The sequence below is a fragment of the Myotis lucifugus genome, unplaced genomic scaffold, assembly GCF_000147115.1.
Source record: "Myotis lucifugus unplaced genomic scaffold, Myoluc2.0 scaffold_26, whole genome shotgun sequence".
Lineage (NCBI taxonomy): Eukaryota > Metazoa > Chordata > Mammalia > Chiroptera > Vespertilionidae > Myotis > Myotis lucifugus.
This window is the reverse complement of record NW_005871074.1, coordinates 5764121-5767079: the sequence shown is the minus strand read 5'-3', so window position 1 is coordinate 5767079 and position 2959 is coordinate 5764121.

Below are 2959 nucleotides of genomic sequence, written 5' to 3'. Positions count from 1 at the left end.
GACCCACACAGCCTGCTGTTCAGTCGTTTGATCATCCCTCACTAACCCCCCTGCCAGTCTGGTCATAGGCAGCCATCTTGTGAGGGTTAATTTGCATATTACCTCTTTATTATATAGGATTCTCTTTCTATTCTAAGAAGCCCAACTACATATCTTCAGTCTTTCATTCTTGTGCCAAATCCTTGACCACTAAAACTATTATCAACTGTCTATCATTCAAAGTGTCTCTATACCTTAGATAATATTTTCTTCAAAAAAGATGGACAAACAGATTTTTCTGCTTGAAGTTCTGTATACTGGAAGGATATCCTTTCGGCATTGTTTTTCAGAGGCATCCGTCAGTAGGGCTTTAATGTACCAACTATGAACTTCTAGCTGGTACCAGTATTCTATTCATACCTGTCCATAAACCAGGCCTATGCATTGTCCTCCTCTGTGAATTGATCATATGTGTGAATTGAAGGAGAGGTTGCAACAGAGGGTACTAACACAATCTGAAGCACCTGCTAATGCATTTTATTTGTAACTTTTTGATCTTCTTAGATTTGGTCTAATATATGTACAACACCACTGGGTCTACTGGATCAGAAGAGGCAAGGAGTAGAGTACCTTGAATAGCAGCCTACTCCTAATTCAAAGTCTCCTCTTTCTCCAGATCCTATTGAAAACAGATATACTTTGGGATTACCTAGGAAACTGAACAGCACAATACACCCAACTATGACATTTGTTGTCTCCCAGAAACCAAAAAGTGTTGCCTCCCCAAATTTTGTGCCTCATTGTATTGAATGATTGAATGAGTAGTACATGGGCAGAGACTTGTTTCCCATTAGTGGGCCATAGAAAATTCACCAATGTGGTGGGTCCTGTACTTCTTTCAGTTTATCTCTCAGATTCTGATATGAATGTATCTTACTTAAGCATAAACAAATATCTAAGAAATAACCAGAGCAATTTAGGAAAAATTATTCTTAATGTAATAAGCCAATGTAGTCTCTCCTATGGTACATCAAGGATTTCAATGCCCTTCAGACAAGTGATGGAGGGTTCACTTATCTCAGAGCATAGATAATGAGGCTGAGTTGCGGTCTTTGCCTGCTAAAGGCAAACTGCTCTTGATTATTTTTGTTGAAGTGGACTAAAAAGAAAGCATTTGTTCAGTCAATATCTGCATTGCCAAGGAGCTGGGCTGATTTGTGATAGTAGATTCCAGCTCCAGAACTATAGCCACAACAGGCATCACCATCTGATTAACTTTATAACGATTTATGGTCACTCTTGAAGGTACATCTAGGTTTTGTAAATGAGACAAAAATCACCTACTCCTAAATATTGGAAGTCCTTGAGGGTGTCACAAATCATGGCACCACTCTCAGGGAAGGGCTAATGCCTTGTGGTTACTATTCTAGAGGATAGGAATGCAACACTTTCTAGATTCCAAGGCTTCTAAGTTCTGCCTTTATTCATCCAAAAGTACTGGGTGCCAAGGACTTCATATAATACTAGAGGCCCAGTGCATGAATTTCATGCACTGGTGGGGGGGATGTCCCTCAGCCCAGCCTGCACCCTCTCCAATCTGGGACCCTTCGGGGGATGTCTGACTGCTGGTTTAGACATCTGGCATTTGGACATCCCTCTCACAAACTGGGACAGCTGGCTCCCAACCACTTGCCTGCTTGCCTGCCTGATTGCCCCTAACCGCTTCTGCCTGCCAGCCTGATCACCCCCTAACCATTCCCCTGCCAGCCTGATCGAAGCCTAATTGCTCCCCTGCCGGCCCGATTGCCCTCAACTGCCCTCTCCTGCCAGCCTGGTTGCCCCTAGCTGCCCTCCCCTGCCAGCCAGTTTCCCCCAACTGCCCTCCCCTGCTGGCCTGGTCACCCGTAACTGCCCTCCCCTGCTGGGCTGATCACCCACAACTGCCCTCCCCTGCGGTCATCCTGGGAGAATTGCCCTCCCCTGCTTGATATCAAGTGCACCCTTTCTGGTGCGAGGGTGTGGATGGTCAATTTGCAGGTCACCTCTGTTATGCGGAGAGATGATTCACCAAGCCTATTTTAGCCTAAATGTTAAGCTTGAACTGTCTTTTTCTGTGATATTAGCCTACTTTGAAGTTAAAGAATTAATTAAAAAACACCGTGGGAAAAATTTTTCTGAGGTAAAAGATCCAAAAGAATGATATATAACCATTGAAGTTATAGACAAATAGATCAGATTGTTTGGAGAAATTCTTAATGTTTCAGTTGGGAGGAAAAAGATTAAGGTGTGAAACATGAATACAATCCACTTACCAGCAAAGGAGGTTTCCAAGGACGACTTTAAGCTTGTTTGGATTTTCCACATAACCAGAAGTATTGTTCTTTTCCCAGATACTGCCTCTTTCTAAAATCAGTAATGGAATAGGTATTATATTTTTGTTTGTACAGATTAAAATTGTTCATCTCACAGTCATTAGGAAGTGTGAGAGTCTTGTCTTAAAGCATGGGCATGCATGTTTGTTTCATAAAACATAAAAGAGACAAGTGGGCACCTGGATGGTAATTGGGAGAGGGGAGCATTTGTTCATCAGTTGATCCTATGCTGTTGCCCCAAGACAAATCTGGACAATCCTGCTGATATTGTTTCATCAGAATTTGTCTATATGTGGTGTTCCCTGGAAGTCTATGATAAAGTCAATCCAGACTACTAATTTTATCTCTTTCTTTTTAAACTTTGTTTTCATGGACATAAAGTTTTACTTTCAAAGAAGGTTGGTTTAAGTGATCTAAGTATGTGAACATGCTTTATTTTTATTATAATTTTCCACTCTAACTTGTATAATCTAGATAAGCCAATAAGTTATTGTGCTTTCCAGGAAAATAGAAATAAGTGTTAACATTCACTTCAATTTCAATATTCTGTCTTGAAGACAATGATCTGTCACTAGCTCACTTTTGGAATCCAACACAGAAAATAGCTA